Source organism: Bidens hawaiensis, unplaced genomic scaffold, assembly GCF_021521415.1.
Source record: "Bidens hawaiensis isolate Kalapana, Puna unplaced genomic scaffold, B.hawaiensis_p1.1 tig00001521_1, whole genome shotgun sequence".
Classification (NCBI taxonomy): domain Eukaryota; kingdom Viridiplantae; phylum Streptophyta; class Magnoliopsida; order Asterales; family Asteraceae; genus Bidens; species Bidens hawaiensis.
The window spans coordinates 2083807-2108658 of NW_027491087.1; positions in this window are offsets into that span (position 1 = coordinate 2083807).

Consider the following 24852-nt stretch of genomic DNA (forward strand, 5'->3'; position numbering starts at 1 on the left):
AAAAAATTATGGACGTTTTAAAGCATGTGTCTTACATGTGAAGAGAGAAAAGTAAACAATTATGTGTTATTCTTTTTTTGCCAATTTTTTTTATTTTATACTTAATTTTTCTCCAAATCAATCTCAACTATTCAAATTCAAAATTAATGGTTTAGATTACTTCATAGTCTTTCTATAAAAATCTTACTTCTTAATATAACTTAACCCTAAATATATATATATGATTAAGTTTAGACGAGAAGTACGAGAAATCATTCTAGCCAATCAAATAATCTGTTTATTTTTTATTCTAATTAATTAAAATGGTATAATTGTAAACATTAAATTTTTTTATTTGGCAACTATTAAAGTTTGAAAAGTTTCAAAAATGAATTTACCTTTTATTTTATTATTAAATAATTTATTTGCTAACTAGATTAAGAAAACATTCTAATTTATTTTCATTATTCGTATATAATTTCATTCAGATCAACTCATAATTCATTTTTTCAACTTCTTTACTTTTTAATGGAATTTAAAATCACATATTCTTTCGTTATACGAGAGAAAAATTCAATATTTTTGGATTATTCTTTTTATATATCATCATATCTAATAGTTCACATTATTTGTTGCATAATATGTTGTAAGTTGATTTTGTTTTATTTAATTAGAAGATCAAAACCAATAATTATTACATGTTCAACACAAAACATAGACATAACTAGATTAATTTCATAATATTTAAGACAGTAAGATGTCATAAACACTTTTATTATTCAAAACACAAAAACTCACAATACAACATAGTATTGCTAATGCATCAACAAAATTTCATATACGTACACATCGAGAAATAATTTATACATACACAAAAAATATATATCCTACACAACAAACATATATATCTTACACATCAAATATGGGATTCTTCATATACTTAAACATTGCATCCTTTATACACTTGGACCAATATTTGTCCTTCACAATGATCTAACATCCTACGTTATAATATGAGGACAGAATTACAAATATTATCCTCTATGTTTGTTTCAAATTTCAGTGGTTATCATTTATCTTTAAAAGTAATATCATTTGTACTTTAAGTTTACAAATGTTACACCGTTTGTCCTTTTGTCCTAACCCAGTTAGTTTTTCTCATTAAATCAGGTCATATGCGTTGCACACGAGGATAAATTGGTAATTTAACCAATTTATTTAAAAAAAATATTTTAATAAATAACAATATATATATATATATATATATATATTATAATCTCTCTCTCTCTCTCTCTCTCTACATCCTGCCCCTACCAGTTTACCACCACGACAACATCAATAAAACCGCCACATCCTATCGCCCATGACCACCAACGGTACCACCCCACCTACCACCACACCATGGTTGGATGTTTCAGGTTGTCACATGTTTTAGGTCGTCGATACAACAGTATGACTCAACAACGGGAATACATGTTTCCGATGACCCGATTTGTGGACGAAGGTTGCAGATCTGGTACTAAACGACGGTGGCTACCGACAAGATCGAAGTTCAAATAACCTAGGGGTTAGGTGACGGTTAAGGTGATTTTGTAATTGGGGGATTTAAGAGCCATGGCACAATCTATTGTTTTTTGTTGTTATTAAATCATTAGGGTAATAATGGAGGTGCCAGTTATGGAAAATTCATAAGAATTGAACTCGTCGAGTCGCCGGTGGCAGTGGATTATACGGAGAAGCAGGTTTGTGCAGCTCAAGGTAAGTTGTTTTATTTTTGTGTTGCAATTTGGAGTGATTATGAAATCATATCTAATTGAGAATCAGGTTTGTGCAACAAAGGAGACGGGTATTAAACGAGATTGTGTGGTGGAGAGAGAGAGAGAGAGAGAGAGAAAGATTATAATATATATTGCTATTTATTAAAATATTTTTTAAATAAATTGGTTAAATTACCAATTTACCCTCATGTGCAATGCAAATGACCTGATTTAACGAGAAAAACTAACCGGGTTAGGTCAAAAGGACAAATGGTGTAACATTTGTAAACATAAAGTACAAATTATGTTATTTTTAAAGATAAATGACAACCACAGAAATTTGATACAAACATAAAGGACAATATCTGTAATTCTGTCTAATGTAAGTTTCAAACACGGTGTAATATTGACTACTTACACCACCAATAACAATCCCTACACAGTTTCATATTTACTACATACACCACCAATAATAATCCCTACACAGTTGATATTTACTACCTACACCACCAATAATAATCCCTACACAGTTGCATATTCACTAACTACACCACCAATAGCAATCCCTACATAGTTTCATATTTACTACCAACACCACCATTGACAATCCCTACATAGCTGCATAGTTACTATCTTATACCACAAATAATAATACATGAAGAGTATTTAAACTAATATATGCCCTTCACAATAATCATAACTTCCTACGTAACAAATAAGTTTCACACACAATTGTATTAAAGTAGGTTTACGTGCACAAATATCTTGAATTCCTATATGAATTGTAGAATATCCTCTATGTAGTTGAAGTTATCTAGGTTCACATACACATATAACCTAAAGCATGCACGGGCATTAAAAACGAATCATACTTTATATATCATTTTTTATTGAATACATTAACATAAACTTAACACTATATAAATTGAAAGGGCATCAGGCTAATATTAAATAAAAACCTGTAATGTTTAAAGATAATAAATTAACCATATAAATTATAGTTTTTTAAAATGGAGATTTGTGAATTGTCATCGGATGAATTATGGAAGGGAGTTATGACATGAATGTGATATTAAGAGTAAATTTAGGCTATAATTGAGATTTAATAGTTAGTTGCATGTTTGTTTTAAATAAATCTTCAAAAGAGGTTACTAAAATAGCATTTTGGTGTTAAACCAATTTAAATGGGGAGACCAATTTTACAAGAATGAAATTTTAAGGAATAACCATTGATCAAAACAAATCAATGTTTCAGATTCATTTCTCACACTTCTCGTTATAACTTAACTTCTCGTCTTAACCATCATATATATATATATATATATATATATATATATATATATATATATATATACTAGCTTGATCTTCCCGTGTTACGAGAGTTTATTTAAAGTTTTGTTTTTAATCGTTTTTTATTTTATGATGATTTATTTTATTTTTCACGTAGTTTTGTTTAAATTTCATACATATATATTAGTTTGTTATTATATTTTTTTAACGTTTGGGTTTTATCAGTTGAGATGTTTAGGTTTTTTAGATTTTTAACGAACAAACATAAACGAACACGAGCATGTTCATTTTTTTTAAATGTACAAACATGAACACAAATTTGGCTAATGAAAAAAGAGGGATTGATGTAGTTGACGATGGTGGGTAGTATCGAAAGTTAATCGAAGATGGAGATGATAGACCAGCAACGAAGAACATGTAAAGAAAATAAATTAAATTAGGGTTTGATAATGAAAGTGTCAATAAATAAGATCTTATAACCCATTTGAGAGCTATTAGAGTTTGGTAAGACACATAACCCGTGAAAATTATTCTTTGATAATTAAGGGGTATCTCACAAATAAATGAGAATTTGTAACCCGTTTAAGGTTTATCCGGGTTTGGTGAGATCCATGACCCGTGAAAATTATTGTTTGCTTATGAAGTAGTTTACAAATAGATGAGATGTTATAACCCATTTAAAGATTATCCGGGTTTGGTGAGACCCATACCCGTGAATTCGGGTCAAATGCATGAGAAGCCTCAAGTCCCGGATCGATAATCAACACGATATAAACAAATAACACTTGTTTATTAATCAGAAAATATAACTCAAAAAACTGATTACAACTCTCAAACCATAACTCGGTTTGACTCTTGATGAACCCTAACTCGGTTACACCAAACTCACCCTAGATGAACCCTAACTCGGTTACATCTCGTGTGTGTGTGTCTAGATGAACCCTAACTCGGTTGCATCTCACACCACCACACAATCTATAATGTCTAACCTATCTTGTTTATATAGACTAACTTAACTTGCTAGCCAAGACATTACCTATTATAATTACAATACAATTAGGAAACATAACCACTATGATCTACTTGTCAATATTGGTCCCTCAAGTTCATCGACTTGTGACTTGAAGTCTGAAATTACTTCCAATAATCACCCCCTAATTTCTGATTCAAAATAGGTGACCTTCAACTTCGAGCATGTCTCTTTTGCCCTGTTTGATTTGACCCACGAGTCTTGATCTCCCGTAACTCTCCTTGATCCATAGATGTGTTCTTCGGCTCCCCCGAACTTGACTACCTCTGTGACCCTGTCTCCGACCATTCACCCGGTCGTATGAACTCGCATAACCACTCCTTTGGCTGCAATCACGGTCATATAATCGAGCGAACATCAATCTTCATTGATCTTCTTTTGTTCCCGAATCAAAGAACATCTTTCAAATCAAAACTTAGTCAAAAAACTTGATTGCTTCACACAACCACTCTCAATTTTTGATCAATCTGTCACGGATTGACAACTTTCTTCTTCACCGGTATTATACCATACCACCCGAATCACTCAGGTAAATTTCACACCCGTCGCAGGTGATCAATTTTTCACGCAATCTGAATCGCTCAGATTGATGTTGCCTCGCACAACCCCTTTGGTATTTGATTATATTACACAACCGAACACAAATCGTATCTCACGATTTTAAACTTGTCTCGCATAAAACTTATGGATAGAGGTGCACAAATCGTTTTTTTTAAAAAAACCGGTTCGGTTATTAACCGGACCGGTTTTTTTCGTCCAGGAAAAAAACCGGTTCGGTTAATAACCGGACCGGTTAATAACCGGTTTTTGTGTATGAAAACCATAACCGGTCAAACCGGTTAGGACCGGTTTAGGAACCGGTTAGAACCGGTTAATAAACCGGTTTTTTTATTAACCGGTTTTTTAATAACCGGTCTAACCGGTTAACCGGTTTTTTTTTTTTTTTTTTTAAATAACCATTATTTTTTCACAGTATAAACAAACCGGTAACTACAAGGCAAACCGGTAACTACAAGCATTAAATCGTTATCGCATATTCGTAACTCAAAAATACATAACTTTCATTTATAGCTTTTACATTAAAAATACAAACATTAAATCGTTATCGCATATTCGTAACTCAAAAATACAAACATTAAAGAATGCTTAGACACGATTACATTAACAACTTGCTGTTTCTTACTCATTATTTTCCTCGCTACCCGATCCCGAGCTATTCCTTAGGTAATCGTCGTACGCGGCTTCTTCATCGGTCATTGGTTGAGTGTGTCCTTGATTGACCTCGTCTTCATACAAGCCCGCCTCATAGTCCATTTCCCCCTCGAGTGAGCGTTGATGTTGTGCCCTATCTAAAGAGTCCAAGTAATCCTTGTAGCAAATAGACATCTCTACAGCTGGTGGAGTGAGTCGAGTCCTCCTAATCGATATAAGTCTATAACCCTGCCAGAAACAGAAAAAGCAGACTCCGAAGCTACCGTGGAAGCTTGGACCGTTAGTAAATCTTTGGCCATGGCGGCGAGGATCGGAAACTCATCCTCCTTACCTCTCCACCAAGCCAGCAAATCAAGACTTCTAAATTCATCTGGAGTCATGTGTTTCACAAAGTTGGTACCACCATACCTTCCAAGTTCACTGCTTGGGGTGTTTACCTTTTGACGTTTACCGGCGTCTTCCCAAATCATGTAGTACATCCCCATTTCAAGGTCGGTTTGGGATTGGGATTGGGCAACAGCTCTTAACGAGTCATGAATTTGGGAAGACGACCCGTATTTTGTAAGGTAAACATCATACATGTTAGACAAGGTGGTGTTGAAAGCATTCTTTAAAGTTTGGTTATAATAGGGGTTTTGATCGTCGTTTAACTCTAGCTCATCACAAATTTTTTCTATTAAAGCTTCAACACCACCAACATTTATGCAAGGGTTTAACGCAACAGCACATGTCAAAACAGCGGGTAGTTGTTGAAAATATTTTCTAAATTTTTCTTTCATTTTTACACCCATATCAAAATAAGGTGCACCCCTACAATGAAGTTCACTCAACTTTGTGCACATGACAGCAATTTTTGGTAAAGCAATGGGGCTTGTTGGATAGTAAACCCCGGATAAACTAGTTGTGCAAGATTTAAAAATTTGAAGGACCTCCGTAACGATCTCAATCAATAACCAGTTTCTAGGATCGTACGGTGCACATTTACCCCTACTTGACATTATTTGATGAAACACAATTAGTGATTCTTTTTGTTGGATGGCTTTCTCAAACATATCACAAGTCGAGTTCCATCTTGTTGGACAATCCCAATTGGGCCCCAACCATTGACAATTAGCTTCATCACAAAATTTTTTGTATCTTGAAAATGTTTTATTGTTGCTAAAAACATCTCGTAACATTCTTTTAAAATTGTTTCTTTGCGTTTCGATCACGTTTAACCCATTTTGCACGGCCAAGTTGATAATATGTGCAATGCATCGGCTATGAAAAAACGCTCCATCACAAATAGGTTTATACTTTAATTTTAAATGGCCAACCGCGGCCGTATTGTTGGACGCGTTATCAAACGAAATTGAAAAGATTTTATGTTCAATCTTGTATTGTCGAATGACTTTATCCAAGAGTTTAAAAATATTTCTACCCGTGTGCGGGTAATCAAACAATTGAAACGCAACGGTTCGTTTCATCATTTGCCACGACTCGGGGTCAACCCAATGAGCCGTCACACAAATGTATGAGTCGGGCGAACCATTAGGTACCGACCACACATCCGTTGTTAAGTTTACACCAGTTTGTAAGTTTGAAAAGTATGAAATTAGTTCGGATTTAGCGTTTTTTCAAGCTTTAAGACAATCTCTTCTAAGGGTCGAACGACTTACGTGTTGGTAGCGTGGTTGAACATACTTTTGCATCATCTCCGTGAATTGAGGGTTGTCGAAGTGGTTGAAAGGAAGTGTATTTTGAATCACAAAGTTTGAAAACTTTTGACGTACCGCTTCAAGGTCGTACGTAAACACCATTCCTTGATTCGTCATCTCCGGCTGCGAACTACTTCCCGATTCGTCCTTCAAGGCCTTGCAAAAGGGCCTTTGTACATGCGCTTTTAAAGTGGAGTTTGCATATTTGCCATAAAACTTCAAACAATGTTTGCATCGAGCTTTTTGGCTACCGTTAGACATTTCGCATAGGTCGAAATGTTGCCAAACATCTTGGTTTCGTTTCGTGGGGATGACCCGAACGACCGTTTCTCCCGTGTTCGAGGCACCCATGTTGACGGATGAAGTAGCACTTTGGGAGGCCATGATAATCGACTACGAAATAAGAGCGTATGGAGTGGTAATGTGGTATAATAGAGCGTGAGATAACAAAATAATCGCGTATGAAATAAACGTTTAGAGCGTTTGGAGCGTTTGGAGTTGTATAATCGAGTGTGTTCTAACCAATACCCAACCTAAACTATATATAGATGTTTGTGGGGGTAGAATGGTAAATAAAAAAAAACGGTAAAAAAATGAAAAAAACGGCTATATAGCCGTTTCTCAACGGCATTAAACCGGTTTTTAACCGGTTAACCGGTTACTAAAAAACCGGTTAACCGGTTTTTCTAAAACGGTCATAAACCGGTTTTTTAAAAAAACCGGTTAACCGGTTTTTTTAAAAAACCGGTTAACCGGTTTTTTAGTAACCGGTTAATTTAAAAAACCGGTTTTTTTTATAACCGGTTTCAAAACCGGTTTGGGCTCTAAAAAGTATAACCGATATACAAACCGGCGGTTTGTAAACCGGTCTAACGGGTTTTAAAAAAACCGGTTTTAAAAATAACCGGTTTCCGGTTTAAACCGGCAAACCGGTTCGGGGACCGGTTTTTTTGAACACCTCTACTTATGGATGATCTCTCGCAGATAACAAAATTGGACCCGCCAAATTCAATGGTTAAACCGACCTTTTGTTTTTTTTAACCACACAACCAATCAACTCCTTTTCTCCTTGTTGGGCGTTAACTCAAGAATCACTTTTTTTATTATTTTTCGAGGGCTAGCAGCAAAAACAATTATACCCCCCTAATGCTCCTACTTCAAATAATATATTTATGTTTACTTCTGTGTCACCTATGTAATCCCTCACGTAAAACAAGAATTCCACATAACACAAAACTAGAAATCAACAAAATACTAATTTTCGATAAGGAACAACGATTCGGAAACTTCCTTTGTTGCCAATATCGGCCGATTGATAACTCCTCCTCAAGCTAACGTTCGTCGTGATCACTATACCGTTGATCCGCCTCACCGCCAATCAAAGTTAACTCGGTTATCGATTTCTTGAACTTGGCTTTGATACCAATTCAAGTCCCGGATCGATAATCAACACGATATAAACAAATAACTTTTGTTTATTAATCAGAAAATATAACTCAAAAAACTGATTACAACTCTCAAACCCTAACTCGGTTTGACTCTTGATGAACCCTAACTCGGTTGCACCAAACTCACCCTAGATGAACCCTAACTCGGTTACATCTCGTGTGTGTGTGTCTAGATGAACCCTAACTCGGTTGCATCTCACACCACCACACAATCTATAATGTCTAACCTATCTTGTTTATATAGACTAACCTAACTTGCTAGCCAAGACATTACCTATTATAATTACAATACAATTAGGAAACATAACCACTATGACCTACTTGTCAATATTGGTCCCTCAAGTTCACCGACTTGTGACTTGAAGTCTGAAATTACTTCCAACAAAGCCTCCATTTATAAATCAAGCAATCTAATGGCTTTAGAGAATAGGGGAACAACCTGAGAGCGACACCTAAGATTTTATGGTAGGCAATTATATAGATAGTTAGATATGATGGTTCAGAAGAGAAGTCAAGTTACAGCAAAAAGTACGAGAAGTCAACTCAAATCTTTTCGTTTATTATGTTGTTAATCGTCACGTACCCAACCCGTTTCTATGTTTGGGAAATTTTATCAATAAAATACCGCATTCATCGAGTTATTATCTTATTGTATTATTATTGTTTAATATAATTACTAAATATTCTTATTAAACTTTGAACTAAATAAAAGTTTAACCCTAAACCATAATTTAACTCCATTTTGTACCCCTATCCATAGTACCTCTTTGCAAATCTGTCAATTTATTATATCCAAACCCATAACCCCAACCCGTATCCATGTTCATACTCGTATACCCGTATCTATTTTCTTTTCTTGAAGCTTAATCTTCATTTTAATCTTGGAATTGATTGTGCTTATTACTTCTCATGCGTTAAACGACCTCACTAACGTTAATAATTAGGAAATCAAGATATTTTGTTACGTATTGTCATATTTTTGTTAAACCGTCATTAACCTATATTGGGTTTATACTATTGATCGATCTGCAATTACATGCGTCTGCACCTTCCTTGTGTCAGCACGATCTAAACCCCCTTAATCAATTTCAATACTATTACGTTTTGATATACGTTCGTGATCTTGTTCCTGACAACATATATTAGTTCTAATTGATCACCATTCTTTAATCGTTTAAGGTAAATTGATATAGTTTCAGTTCGTCATTGTCTCAATTTCATTAATCCCGTGATCAATCGGCCAAACATGCCACGATTTGGCTGATTGATTATTCTAGGGTTCTTATTCTGATTTGGGTATTTGATATGTTTGATTATATATTTTTGTGTTGGTGTCTAAACCAACCGAAACACCATCTCGCATGGCTGGTGTGTATGTTATGGTTAGGGGGCTGGAGGGTGCAGGTTCAAGCCCCTCCAGATCCGTTTTTGAGGTTTTATTTTTGAAAAACTCATTTATGTCTTATACTAATCAATTCTTTTAAGCATTTAAATTATATTATAACATTTGTAAATACAATAATTAATTAATATTTTGTCCTACTGACATATCAATTTGCCGTTTTTCAAACTTTGTTAAAACCATATATATATATATATATATATATATATGAATATATATTATGTATTGAAAATTTGTAAAAGGTTTAAAGATAAACATTTAAAAAGGTTTTAATATACATAATTAAAATATATAGATATATCTTATTATTTTACATGTTAAAATAAATATTGGTAAAGTATTTTCTAAACAAATGTATTTTTATATATATAAATATTTATATATTATTAATAGTTATAAGTACGAGTATTTTATAAACGATTATATATTATATAAATATTGTTATTTATTATTTTCAATATTTGTTTAAAGTAATCTTTATTAATAAATAACAAATTTAATTAGATTATTATTTCACAAACACCGATCGATCTCAAATCTTTACTAATATATATTATATATCCATTTATTAATCGTAATATTCTCCGATTATTATTACATAGGATTTTCCGTTGATACATCTTGATGAGCGTGACGTTTATTTTATACTGTTCTTAGCGCATTCATTTCTCTCGCTTACTTGATAAGGTGAGTAATCACTCCCATTCTTTCTAATTGTTTTCCAATGTTTTGGGGACATATGTGTATATATATTATTACATACTATTAGTATTCACATTAGCAACTGTTAACCCTATATACTATCAATTATGTGCCTAACTTTCTACTTGTTAATTTTTTTATTTGAATGCATTCGAAGAGGTCCATCATATTCACATTTAGTATGATCGTACGACTGTTGTAGTAGCCAAAGGTCACTTCGCATAGCGATGGTTTTACCGACACTCATTTATTTGCTCATTTGGCTTGATTATATATCTCATAAGGACAATTTGCTTATTTTTTCATATTATATTGTATTGAACTAACTGGTGTTTTACCCACTCAACCTATTTTATACGCATATGCAGGTTTAGATTGAATTGATTGTAAGGTTTGGAAGAGATTTAAATGATGCATTAAGTTATAAGAAACTTATCAAGACACCAACTTATCAAGACTTGAATTTATTTGTTTTTGCTTTTATGATTGTATACTTTGTCATTTGAGATTGTTTTGAATTATTTGAATATTTAATTGAATTTTATAAATATTGCCACATTTTAAATTATTGCATGATAGTACCATTAGAGCTGTGAACAATCAGTTTGCGCCCCGGCATTTCCGTCTTAGGTTGGGGTGTGACAATATATGTAGAGGGATATTTTGAGAATTTGATGAGTTTTAAGAACTTTAAGAACATAATATGGACAACACATTTAATTAAATGAGTATACAATATGTAGCTGAGAGTAAATTTAACTAAAAAATGAATCAGGAGAGAGAATAAAGATCTTTGACGATTACAAAAGTTTAAATGTTAGTTACACATGTGTAAAAATTTAATTCGGTGTGTAAAAAAATAACGTAACTTTTTTTACGTTACTTACACTTACATATTACATATGTGTAAAAAAAATTTTAAAAAATTTGTTGCATTGAGTTCTTTCGAGTTCTTAAAACTCAAAATGGTTCTCAAAAGCAATCAATAATATATATATATACACACACACACACACACACACACACACTTATATATAGTAAGGATTTTAAGAGAATTTTGAGAACCATTTTGAATCACAAAAAAAACTCTTAATTTTTTTTAAAAAAAAGTAAAAAAAATCAAAATTTTTTATTTTTTTATTCCGGTTTCATAAAAAAACCTAATTATACACATATGTAAATTTGTATTTAATCTATATTTACATAATGTACTCATTTATCTTAAATGTATATATGTGTATAAAGAATAGCATGTATAAAATTAAAAAAATAAGTATTATACATATGTGTATAATTTTGCTAAACATATACTTTTTTTTAATTTTTTATAAAACCAGGATGAAAAATAAAACTTTTTGGTTTTTTTACCTTTTCTATGTTTGCGTTTTTTTTGGTTCTATATATTTTTTTTATTTTTTTAAAATAGTTATTTTATGGTCCACAATGAATTTTAAAGTTCTCATTTTAAAATGATCCTTTACATCATTCTAATTCTCTCTCTCTCTCTCTATATATATATATATAAGGGTTCAAATAAAAATAAGGAGTTTCCTATGAATGGTAAGAACCAATAGATTTTTGACATGTGACATTACAACATATGGTTAAAGAATAATTCTAGGAAACTATGTCGGTTATAACGATGAAAGAGTAATTTTAGGCAACTATGTCGGTTTTTAGTAATTTTAAATCTCAACCATTGATTAACATGATCCAATGGCTATGATTTATTCTTAGTCTTCATAAAAAACTACTTCTTTTTAGTATAACTGTCCCCTACATATATATATATATATATATATATATAGAGCTACAACATCATTAAACTCTTAAAAGTTAAAGCAAAAACCTAAACTTTATTGACTAGGCATCACATGTCGCAAGTCGTTCTATTTTGTATCTCTTTCACTACACATATACTAAGGACTAGGACGTATTAAGTTTGTTGGAAAAAATCGTAAATTATCACCCTTGTGATACTGTCAACTACGATGTTATTGTGTCATTGTTACAAAATTTAAAACTTATGTTTTATAAAGAAAATACAATATGAAATGAATACAAGGTGCTTAAAGTTGAAGTTATTTGTTATATTAGTTAATTAAGAACCTGAAATTCAACACTTGCTGTTGCCCTCCCATATAACCCTTATAGCATGTCACGCCCAAAAGAGCAATACGGATTAGTTAATTATCCGGTTGACGAATAATGATTGATAATGATAAGGACCACGATGAACATGAAGTGATGATAAATAGTGGTGATAACTAAATTATAAACCAAGTCAGGAACTCATAATATGACAAGTAAGCATACAATGGACGTATCCATGACTGATTTTGGTCTTGTTCTAGGGCCGACTCATACGTCTAGACAAGAATTTCACTTGTAGTTATTGTGTTATCCCTCTCATCTTCACAACCACTCTTACCAAGGACGCGTTAAGTTGGTTGACAATAACCATCACTCTCTATCTTCTCTCCTTATTAGAACAACCACCACCCTTGTAACACTCTCAAGTCTCAACTATGATGTTAGCGTGTTATTGTTACAAATTTCATATATTAGTTTCATATATAACATAAAATATATAAAAGAGTATAGCATGCAGCTTAATGAATATATATTTAATATATTAAATAAACAATTGTTTGGTAGCCTCTTAATGACCATTAAGAGACTGCATCTTAATGGTTACCAGGTATCTTTAAGTATGAATGGTTAAGAGACTATCTCAATCTTAATGGTTACCTTTTACATATTCAGACTTAAGACTACATCTTAACCATTAAGAGGTTATGAATCATTAAGAGGTAGCCTCTTAATGGCCATTAAGAGGCTACCAAACAGTCCAGTCTTCAATCTCAAACTTAACACTTGTCGTTGCCTCCACATAACCCTTGTAAGAGCATTCACGGCAGCTCCTCTAAAATATTGTGGGAGAAATCTCTAAATTTTTACAGAATTGTAAGTGGTTGTAAGTGATGGAGAGATAAAATTTAAAAGAGATGAGTAAATTTGGAGGAACAGTGTTTACTTTCTATTAATTTTATTAATATATTTGAAAGTAGTTATGAGTGGAGAGGAGAGAAAAGATGTTGATAAAGATGTTAGAAAGTATTATTAAATTATATTTGAGAGCGTAAATGTAGTTTTTTTAGTATAATTATAGTCATAGAGATGGAGACGCTAATGAGAATGACTTTGCGTATAATAACATGGTGGTGTTTTAATTCTATAAATACAAATAAACAATATATATATGGTTAAGTTTAGGCGAGAAATCATTCTAGCCAATCAAAATTTTCTGCTGAAATTTGACTAGATCTGCTAAAACCCGGCGGTGGTGGCAGTGTCTACTAAAATCCGAACTCGCGCCACTATAAGGAGCCACCCCAAGCATATTGTTCTTCGCCTTCATAGGGTATATCGAATTTCTCTTTATCGTTGGCCGATATATCGATGCACGATCTAGCCATAAATCTATGTTTTTTCAGATGCTAATCAAGATGGGGTGTTCATCGGATCGGATAATGGATTATTTGGGTTATTCGGTTCGGGTTATTCGGATTTGAAAATTTTTAGACCCTATCCGAAATCCGATCTGATCCGAATTAGGAATCTTCCTATCCAATCCGAATCTATCCGAATTCACTTCGGATCGGATTCGGATAATATCAGAATAATCCAAAATTATCCGAATAATCCGAAATAAAGCTAAAATTTTTTTCTATTTTTTTGTTCCTAACATTTAATAGTTTAGAACCACAATAAACATATAAACCGGAAAATACGAATTACTCTTAACATAAATTTAAAGTTTAAACTTTAAATAATAGTCCAAAATATATATCAAACCGGAAAATACCAATAAAAACATGTTATTTATTCGGATTAATCGGATATCCGAATAATCCGAACAATCCGAATTTTTTAAAATTCCATATTCGAATCCGATCCGAATTACTTATTCGGATATTCGGATTGATCTGATCCGAATATCCGAATAAGAATTCATATCAGTTTATTTGGGTTTCGGTTTCGGTTCGGATTTCGGGCTTTTTTCGGATTTCAGATTTCTTGAACACCCATAAATCAAGAGTTTAATTCATAACTATTTAGGGATAAATGATGCAGGGGTAAAGGATGCATATGCTCATTTGTGTACATCTTGGTTGTGTTTCAAATGAAAGCCCTAGATTTGTGTGTCCAGACAAGTGATGGTGGCGGTGGTTTGTTTTTTCGACGAAATAGATAGTAATAGGAGAGAGTTTGAGGAAATATATGGATGGTAGTACTTTGTTGCTTAATAAAAAAAACGAGGTGTTCGATTGGTTTTAATGGCGGTTGGCCTGTGATGTGGTGGTGGTGGGTGGTTGAAAATTGGATTGAAGAATGAAGAGAGAGAAACTTTTTAATTTAAATATCTTTATGTTTTTATTTTTAATTATTATAAGTATATGTGTAGATTTACAAACATACCCTCATGTGACTTGTACATGATCAGATTAAACGAGAATAGTTAACTGAGTTAGGACTAAATGACATAATGTGATAGAGATTTTAAACGTAAATGATGTTTTCTGCCATTTCTTTTGCTAAATGACACCAATTGAGAAAACGATCAAACATAAATGATGTATTATGCTATTCTGTATGTGGTTTTATTTAGTCCACATTGATCATTGTACATTAGGTACACGCCTTTACTAATCGTCAATTTTAAACTAACACGGTGGTATACTTGTAATTAACCTAAAATACTTCACGTGTACATCTATCGGCAGGAAAATCAATTACCAATTTCATAATTTGTAGATCACGTAGTCTACGTTTACAATCAATTAATTGATACCGTGTTAACTAAATCTAATTCGTTCCCAAACGAGTAAATGCTTAGGATCAATAAACAAAATATGATTCAATTTATTGAAATCATGTTCTAAATTAGAGGATGGAAACAAACGCTTTAAACTAAATAATGGATCATCTCTATTTCACTTTGATTTACAAATTAACCGATCACGTATACACTTTGAATGAATAATTACAATGCTTTAAAGCCACATATATAAATTAATTGATATGTGAATAATTACACATTCTAGCGCCTCCAAAGAGAAATCATTAGAGTTTTCAATTAAGTAGAGCATTGAACGATCATGAAACTAACTTTGATTACAAACTGTAAAAAAAATCACTAAGAACAAAAATGAAAAACGCTCAGAACAAAAATGTTGACCTAAGTACTCTCAGAACAAAATTGAACTTTGATTACACATTGTACAAAGAAAAAAATCACTTACAACAAAGTTGGATGACGTTCAGAACAAAATTGATGACTTAATTACGCTTTGAACACAGTTGAATGATGATAAAATTAACTTTGAATGCACATTGTACAAAAGTGAATAACGTTAAGAACAAAACTGAATTAAGTTCATAACACAATTAACATTCAAATAAATTAAGTTTTATTACTCTCAATTCATGTTGAGACAAATTTCCTTTTCCTTCTGAAATCACGTATTCCTTTTATTTGAAATCACAGTTTTTCTTTTGGACGATTTATAATTTTAATTTGCAATTAAAGTAAATCCATTTGTGACTAATTCTTTGTGATGGCTTGTGTGTCATCTAACGTTAGGTCAGTGAAGTTTTAAAAGAATATATGCGCAGGTATGAGTGAGATCATTAGCAACAAGGACGAATGGAGTGAATATTTTTTGAATCCAGAATCATTTCTATAAGATCGGAACTAGGGCTTGGTTTGTTTGTTAGACTTGACTATAATTTTCTTGAAGAGGTATGTACCCGCCTCAACACCGAGCGAGGCGGGTCAACCCACAAGATATAGACAAGAGGCTTGAAATCAAGAAGGCACAAAGCCAAAACCTATGCGCATGGCGCATATCACATATGCTCACGCATATCACATATGCTCATGCATCACATGCTCAGGCATCACACATGCTCAGGCATCACATGCTCAGGCATCACATATGCTCAAGCATATCACATCTGCGCGTGGCGCATCCGCGCGTGGCGCATATCACATGCTTGTGCATATCACATCTGCGCATGAAACATCTGCGCGTGAGAATAAAGAGAAGACCTCGCGCATCCTCAGGATAGGCGCGTATCACACATGCCCATAATCAACCTCGTCCTTATCCAAATCAGGATTAGGGCAACCTTGATGGTGCACGTCAGACAACCTTCCAGAAGGTATCTTTTTAAGGAATAAGAATATGCTGATGTTGACAGCTGCCAATGAAAGGTGGACAACTCAGCAAAACCCATGTGCTACCACGTGATTATAACCAATGAAAAAGCACCAGGTGTCCCAGAGGACACGTGGCGCAAAACAATTGGAGGAGGCCAGCAAGGCCCTAATTGGGTCTGAGCCCAATCATTGGAAACCCTAGCACTATAAATATCACATCAACTCCACAAGGAAGACAGACAATCACATCCAATTACAGAGTATTCAGCTATATTAAGCAATACACTCCCATTTCCTTACTCTCATATTATTATCTTCTCCTACAAACACTTATTCTCACACCGGAGGGTTACCCCAAATAGGACCCCTCTGTCCCTTTCTGAGGGGTAAGTTTACGGTGCTGTTCATTTTGTAGGTGGAAGAACCCAGATCCCAGGAATCCATCGGTGGAAGAGCATAATCACACCCGAGGAAAGTAGATCGTCTACCAGTGAGTCGATCCACGTTTCTTCATTGGTGCCATCCACTGTTACAACGGCAACAAGATCTCATCAGATCTATAAAAAATACAAATTTTCACCATGGTTTCTGGTGCTCGTAACGTCGATCAAGTTCTGGAGGATATTGAACGTGAGGATGTTAATGAGGGACAGCAGTTTCTGAGGGTGCCGCATGATTCTACGCGCACCACCAGTAACCGTCCCTTCATCACAACTCCTCATGGCCAGACTGAAACTCCTCCAGACGATCTCACGTTACAAAATCTTGCCGGCGCGAAACAAAAAGGACCAATGGGTCCAGAAGATGAAACCAATGACCCTAAAGAATGGCTCATAAACGAGCAACGACGTCTAATGGACAAGTACAATGAAATGGTCAAACAGAAAAAGTTAGCCGACTTAACACAAAGACTAGCGTTTGACAAGCAAGCCATTCAAGGAACAAAAAGGGCGCGCGCGCCGGAAGAGGGTCACTCTGTTCACACTGAACACGCTGAGTTTAGTGATGAAGAAGTGCACAGCGTCAGGAAGACGCGAGATACTCATGCAGGAGGCTCACAGTTACGCGCGCAAATGAACATGGCAAGGGAATCCAAACGCCAATATACTATGTGAGTCGGGTGCTGACAGATCCTGAGACGCGCTACTCCATCATGGAAAAGTTAGTTTTGTCACTAACACACGCGTCGCGCAAGCTGCATAGATATTTCAATGGTCATCCCATTGAAGTTCTGACTGGTTACAACATCCAGCAAGTCTTGCGGCGCCCCGCGCTCTCGGGAAGGCTGACAAAATGGGCCCTGGAATTAGGTGAACACACGATCGCCTATAAGCCCCGTCCAGCAATAAAGGGGCAAGTTTTAGCTGATTTCATCGCAGAAATCCCCGAAGGAAGAGTTGAAGAGGCTCAGCGCGAGGTAGACCCTCCGCGAGCCAATGATGAAGAAAATGTTTGGAGATTGTTCACTGACGGAGCTTCAAACAACGAAGGGTCCGGCGCAGGTCTCAAACTGGTGGATCCAGAGAATCATGAATATACTTATGCCATCAGGTTGGACTTCAAGAGCACCAACAATGAGGCTGAGTATGAAGCCCTGCTGGCTGGGCTGCGCATCGCGCACAAATTCGGAGTTAAAAAGCTAGAGGCCCATGTTGATTCATACTTGGTAGCACCACAGGTCAATGGCCTTTATGATGCCAAGGAGAACACCATGCCTCTATATCTAGAGCAGGCGAAAAAGCTCATCGAGCAATTTGACTGCTTCAGAATCATTCATATTCCGCGCAGTGAAAACAAATCTGCAGACGCGCTGAGTAAGATGGCATCAACCAGTTTTGATCACTTTGGCAAAGATGTCAGGGTAGAAGTAATGAGCAACCCGTCGGTGGTAGCGAAGTCTGTCCTTATAACTCATACAACCCCTTCATCATGGATAACTCCAATAATGGAATTCTTGAAGGAGGGAAAGGTACCTGACGATCGCGCACAGGCGAGGAAGATAAGACACAAGTCGCAGAACTATGAACTCCTTGATGGCACATTATATCGACGCTCTTATCTTGGGCCGCTCATGAAATGCCTAGATGCTGAGGAAGCAAGCTATGTGATCAGAGAGATACACGAAGGAATCTGTGGAATACACGCTGGCCCGCGCATGGTGGTTGCCAAGGCAATGAGCGCCGGTTACTATTGGCCAGGCATGTACTTGGACGCTCTGAAAGAGATCCAAAAATGCAAAGCATGTCAGAGCTATGCGCCAAACACCATGCGGCCAAAGAACAACTTGATTCCAGTGACCTCCGCATGGCCTTTCCACAAATGGGCAATCGACATTGTGGGTCCCCTTCCGCAAGCGCAAGGGCGAGTAAAATTTTTGGTAGTGGCAGTAGACTATTTCACAAAATGGGTTGAAGCCAAGCCACTAGCAAAAATCACAGCCGAAGCGATGAAGCAGTTTATCTGGAGCCACATCATATGCCGTTTTGGCTTGCCCATGGAAATTGTGAGCGATAATGGCAAGCAATTCATTGACAAGAAGATATCCAGCTGGCTCAAGGAATTGCCCATCAACCAAATTTTCACTTCAGTTTATCACCCTCAGGGGAATGGCCAAGTGGAACGCGCTAACCAAAGCTTGCTGAATGGGCTGAAGAAAAGGTTAGAGGGAGAATCTCATTCTTGGGTCAAAGAGCTACCTAATGTCCTGTGGGCACACAGGACATTAAGCAAAACCAGCAATGGCGAATCCCCGTTCAGCCTAACCTATGGAACAGAGGCAATGATTCCAGCAGAAATTGGATGCCCATCCCATAGAGTGCTCATGATGAGCAAGATTGATAACGAGCGCGAAAGAAGGTTGGATCTCAACTTACTTGAAGGGCGCAGAGAGGCGGCTATCATCAGTGAGGCCAAGTACAAGAAAAAACTGGAAAAATATTACAACCAGCGCGTGAAAGAATGCCACTTCAAGAAAAATGATTTTGTCATTCGAAACAATGAAGCTAGCCGCGCGATACCCCCGGGAAAAATGTCCCCCAATTGGGAGGGACCTTATCAAGTCTTGGAAGAATTGGGAAAAGGCGCATACGCCTTAAAAGATTTGAATGGAAAGAAGATCCCGCGCGCATGGAACGCAGCACAGCTTAGAAAATGTTTCATGTAAAAAATGTCAAGTTTGTAATCAAGGCTTTTTAAGCCATTATGAATAATGATACGCGCTATCTTCTCTTAATGTGGATTCTATTACCTTTTGCATACATGTTTCACACTTCCCTTTATTAATTTTGAGCAATATGACAACATTGTATTGACATCAAAACAAAATAAAACGAAGTAAAACATACATGCGCAAACGCGTTAACGAGTCTTAACTCTAAAACGTCAGGGCCTTAGCCCAAAATTATGAGCCTTAGCTCAGGGCCTTAGCCCAATAATGTGAGCCTTAGCTCAAATCACTCACAACATCCATCCTACATGCTGCGCAGCCTGACCATAAAAATAACTAAACACAACTAAGGCAAAGCAAATGCCAAAACATAGTTGTTAAGGTCTCAGGTCGAGGTCGCGCATAAAATTGTAATTGATATCTGAGTAACACATATTGACACGTAAAGGCTAAAAAACTCATAATTCCATATAATAAATGCGCGATAACGTCGCGCAAAAGAGGAATAATGAAAACGCCAAGGCACGTGTCAACATAATCAAGATATGGCAAAATCACTTACAATATGACAAGGATTAAGTACAAAAACTTCCTTACAACCTTGTTCTTATTTCAACGTGCAAGCATATCTTATATTCAACAAGCAAACATGCGATATAAAGAGATGAAAGGGGAATGCGCAAGATGCGAAGAAGGGAAAAACAAAATTTCATTCCAAAACATTGAAATTTACAAGTTTACAAGATGATGAGATAAAAACTACAAATAAAAATAAAAAACATGAAGGGCTTCTCAAGTCTCCACGTCGACGTCAGCCTCTTCATAGTCCTCATCACCGCCCTCAGCATCTGGCGCAGCCCGCTCCTCGTCATCTCCAAACTGACCATAGTCAAGTTGTTCATCCTGAATGGAGTCTTCTATCACAACAGTGTCAGGAGCGGATCCTTTGGCCACGCCAGAGCCGCTAGCAGGAGCAGCATTCCCCGCGCCATCATCGCCGCCACCAGCCCCTTCGCACTCGTCAAGTAATTTCTTTAGCGCGCCGAGGTCGGGCTGGTCAGCAAGCGCGGATATCTGCAAATCATAAGCAAAAATATGAGTACAAAAATACTTGGAAAATAAATCAAAGTAATCTCATTAAAGTTAAAATACCTGCCCAAGGATGGGAATGGGAGTATTCAAATACTTCTCCCCCATCGCGGCCATGTCCGCGCAGGCAACGTCGCTCTGATAAGGGTAGTCGGATGGGTTCTTCTTCAGCATCCCATATTCATAGCCATCCTTAAACCCTTCAGCTCGACCCACCAAGCGCGCGGCAGCGTTGCAATCCATCACAAGGGCCTGAAACTCGTCCGAGTATTTCATCGCGTAAGCGCAACGAGTCATACCCTGTGAGATTAGCCATTGGCGATCTTGCGCGAGGGAAGCAACAGACGTCTCAAGAGCAGGAATCTGAGAGTTTAACAACTCAACAGTTTCCTTAGTCTGTTTCAGCTCCTCTTTGTCGGACGCTGCTGCCGCCAAGGCTTCTTCCTTTTCCGCTCGCGCAAGCTCGAGTGCTTCCTGCCAAGACGCTGCCGTCACCAAGGCTTCATCTTTCTCGGCCTGCGCGGCCGCCAGCTCCTTCTTCAGGCGTGCAACCTCACTCTCCAGTGATGATTTCTCAGTTATAGACTGGACAAGAGCTTGGTCACGCGCCTCCGCGTCCAGCTCCAAGTCGCGCGCTCTACGCGCGTACTTGGCAGCGTCCGCCTCGGCCGCCTGTAGCTTCTCCCGCGCAGCCTGGAGCTCATGCCCGCGCTTCACGAAGGCGCTGTTGGCACTTGCTCTGTTCTCACTGAGCTCTGCTTGGAGCTTCTCAGCTCTCTCTCGAGCATCAGAAAGATGCCAAGCAGACACTTTAGCCTCTTGCTTGGCTTCCGCAAGAGCATCACGTACCTATACGTAATCATAACGAAGCTCTTGGGAGGCAGCAAAGAAGGCCGACCCAGCAAACAGATGATCGTTGAGCAAGTCATCGCGAGCGCGGTCCTCCTGGAACCTCCTTTCAGCTGGAGGCACAGCATGAGCCCAGAATTCCGCACACACACCCATGGACTGAAATGTGTTGTCCTCAGTAATATTCCATCTCGGGCGGTAAATGTGATCGGCTTCCTGCAAAAACAAAGTAATTATCTAAGTCATCAAAACACTAAGATAGAAGTCCGCGCAGCGGAGCAAAAACGAACCTATACCTGCGGGGATGAAGCAGAAAAGTCAGCGCCAGCCCCACGAGAAGGCTCCGCCGCGAAACCTCGTGGCGCTGCAGGGCTGGCGCGGCCGCCGTCGGAGTCTTCAACTTCAAACTCCTCATCCTCCTCGGAAACAGGCCTTTTCTCCTGCGACCTAGAACCAAAATCAGTCTCGCGAGGAGGGCTGTGCGCAGGAGGAGGTGAGGGAGGTCTCAACGCCGCCAGGTCGGCGCGTAAAACGGCCTCCTGCTCCTTAGTAATCCCGATGAGGGGAGATTCAGCACTTGCAGGAGCAGGAGCAGAACCAGCGGCGCTGGCACCGGCGCCAGGAGTGCTATGAATCCCATAAAACTTAAGCAGCGCACCCACAAACCTTGTCATCGGGAGACGAAGGTTGCAGTGGGTGAAAAAATGACTATAAAGGGATATATAGCCGGTGGGCGGATCCGCCGCCGTTTGCCCGGCCGCCGGCAGCATGCAACCATACTCAGGGAGAAAACCCTGAGAGGCGATAAGGCTGTCAAAATCGGCCTGCCTCAGTTTGCAGGGGATCTCATCCCACTTCTTCACCGTCTTGGTCTTCCCTACATCCTCCGATGAGGCCTCAGCAGCCTTCTTCCCCTTGCCGGTCTTCTTCAACGTAGACATTACTAAGGATTTAACACGGCGATGGATAGGGGAGATTGTGTTGTCTGAACTATCAGACATACAACTGTAAAAACGAACGGAGGATGCCTCTAAAAGAACAGAGATCTGGAAGCAGAAGACGGTAATCGGAAAAGAACGAAAGAAAGGAAAGCTTCGAATAAACAACAAAGAAGATGAAGAATAAAAGCTCTAGGGCTTGCTTTTATAGGCCCAGGAGAGAGAAAATTTGGCACTGAACGGACTTCACGCGCCCCCACTCGCAGGTGTAAGCCAACGCGAGCGCGACACGTGTCCCTGATACTGTGTGAGGGGACACGAAAAGAAACGATACAGCTGCTACCATAGTTCACGCGCCACCACTCGCAGGTACGGACCAACGCGAGCGCGACACGTGTTCCTGACACTATGTGAGGAGAAATGAAAGGCAACTGTAGCACCTCGAGCACATGAAAGGTCTGACACGTCTCCATCACTGACGCATGTCAGCAACAACCAACCACGTACAGGGACGATTCGTTTTCAGCCAAAAGGATAGAATTTCGCGCAACGATGAGTAATAAGAAGAAAAGACAAACCCTATTAAAAAGAGCAACCTATTAAGTCTAATATCTATCTTACCTCGCTCGCGCGAGACAAGACACACATTAGACTGGGGGGGCTTGAAGAGGTATGTACCCGCCTCAACACCGAGCGAGGCGGGTCAACCCACAAGATATAGACAAGAGGCTTGAAATCAAGAAGGCACAAAGCCAAAACCTATGCGCATGGCGCATATCACATATGCTCACGCATATCACATATGCTCATGCATCACATGCTCAGGCATCACATGCTCAGGCATCACATATGCTCACGCATCACATATGCTCACGCATCACATATGCTCACGCATATCACATCTGCGCGTGGCGCATCCGCGCGTGGCGCATATCACATGCTTGTGCATATCACATCTGCGCGTGAGAATAAAGAGAAGACCTCGCGCATCCTCAGGATAGGCGCGTATCACACATGCACATAATCAACCTCGTCCTTATCCAAATCAGGATTAGGGCAACCTTGATGGTGCACGTCAGACAACATTCCAGAAGGTATCTTTTTAAGGAATAAGAATATGCTGATGTTGACAGCTGCCAATGAAAGGTGGACAACTCAGCAAAACCCATGTGCTACCACGTGATTATAACCAATGAAAAAGCACCAGGTGTCCCAGAGGACACGTGGCGCAAAACAATTGGAGGAGGCCAGCAAGGCCCTAATTGGGTCTGAGCCCAATCATTGGAAACCATAGCACTATAAATATCACATCAACTCCACAAGGAAGACAGACAATCACATCCAATTACAGAGTATTCAGCTATATTAAGCAATACACTCCCATTTCCTTACTCTCATATTATTATCTTCTCCTACAAACACTTATTCTCACACCGGAGGGTTACCCCAAAGAGGACCCCTCTGTCCCTTTCTGAGGGGTAAGTTTACGGTGCTGTTCATTTTGTAGGTGGAAGAACCCAGATCCCAGGAATCCATCGGTGGAAGAGCATAATCACATCCGAGGAAAGTAGATCGTCTACCAGTGAGTCGATCCACGTTTCTTCATTTCTTATGAAGAATTCGATAAATAAAAAACCTTGGGGGTTTACAAAGCTCTCTATTACAAGTCGTTTGATTTTAACTGTACATTCTTGATAATTATTTGCTTACGTAGTTACCTTTTTGCATGCATCCAAACTAAATACAACTAAGTTTGTAATGCAACTCCAAAGAGAAAATCAAATATAAGATTCATTTCGATTATTAACAACCCAACAATTAATGACATGGGTAATTAATCAAAGAAATGTTAAGGTTTAAATTAAGAAAAGGGGCATGCGACTATAATGAAAGATGAAAAAGAAGAGAGCAAATGCTCGGGTTGGGTTTTTTGATTCTCTATTTTGTACCCTCCTCCACCCCACCCATGACCCACCCACCCACCCCATTGATCCATGTTATGTACTTTATAGACATTTTTAAGTCACAAAAAATTGTATGTCCTTTAAATAATTCAACAGAAAAATT